The sequence below is a fragment of the Sinocyclocheilus rhinocerous genome, unplaced genomic scaffold, assembly GCF_001515625.1.
Source record: "Sinocyclocheilus rhinocerous isolate Xijiao unplaced genomic scaffold, SAMN03320098_v1.1 scaffold8, whole genome shotgun sequence".
In the NCBI taxonomy this organism is placed as follows: domain Eukaryota; kingdom Metazoa; phylum Chordata; class Actinopteri; order Cypriniformes; family Cyprinidae; genus Sinocyclocheilus; species Sinocyclocheilus rhinocerous.
In genome coordinates, this window is record NW_015666800.1 from 1285300 (window position 1) to 1286298 (window position 999).

At 34.2% G+C, this 999-nt stretch overlaps 1 protein-coding gene across 1 annotated transcript in view; it reads right to left on the bottom strand.

Annotated features, from left to right (window-relative positions):
- The window catches only part of LOC107733129 (rho GTPase-activating protein 5-like), a 55984-nt gene that overhangs the window by 13198 nt on the left and 41787 nt on the right, over window positions 1-999 (bottom strand). The window lies entirely within an intron of this gene.

The window sequence follows — 999 nt, forward strand, 5'->3', positions numbered from 1 at the left end:
TAAAACTTGTTGTAAAACTTCTTAACGGCAAATTTTTTAATTATTACTATAACTACAGAGGAAGGAGATATATATATATCGCTGAATGGTTTGAATTTGGATCTGTTCCTCACACAAAGCATCACACGTATACCGAAGATCTGAATAAAAATAAAATACTTTTATGATCATGTTATTTAATGCTTGTGCATGACAGCATATTAATAAATGTATGTGCCCCATGGTAAACCAAATAAATATTGCATGATAATGGTTAAATGATCTCTCTCTCTCTCTCGCTCTCTTTATGTAAGGATTCTAAGATAATTTGTTCTGAGAATAATAATATAAAATATAATAAAATTATAATTGTGCAGTTTATTGCAGTTGACTGATTTACTGATTTGCTTAATTTTGAAATGATATATGTTTCATTCTGTTTTGACTTGCCATTTCAAAAAGCAGTTCCAGCTTGAGGCCACATTTGGGCCAAGATCGCTTGCTATGTTGGAAGGACAACAATGTTCATGATGGAACATTGCTCTTAGGGTCAACCTATACATTGTCTTTACTTTTGAATAACTAAAAAACAGACTTTCACTTTCTATGGTGAGAAGTTCAACATTTTCAGTTTACATTGTCTCATATCACAAATGCCAAAAGGGTGCTTATTGGTCATGTCAATATAACTGCACAAATAGCCAAACACGTACACACACACACGCGCGCGCACGCACACACACACACACACACACACACACGTTGTGTTTCCATGTTTTATGGGGACATTCCATAGGCGTAATGGTTTTTATACTGTACAAACTGTATTTTCTATCACCTATACACCAAACCTAAACCTACCCGTCACAGGAAACTTTATGCATTTTTAGATTTTCAAAAAAATTCATTCTTTATGATTTATAAGCTTGTTTCCTCATGGGGACCTCAAAAATGTCCCCACAAGGTCAAAATTTACTAGTATTACTATCCTTGTGGGGACATTTGGTCCCCATAACGTGA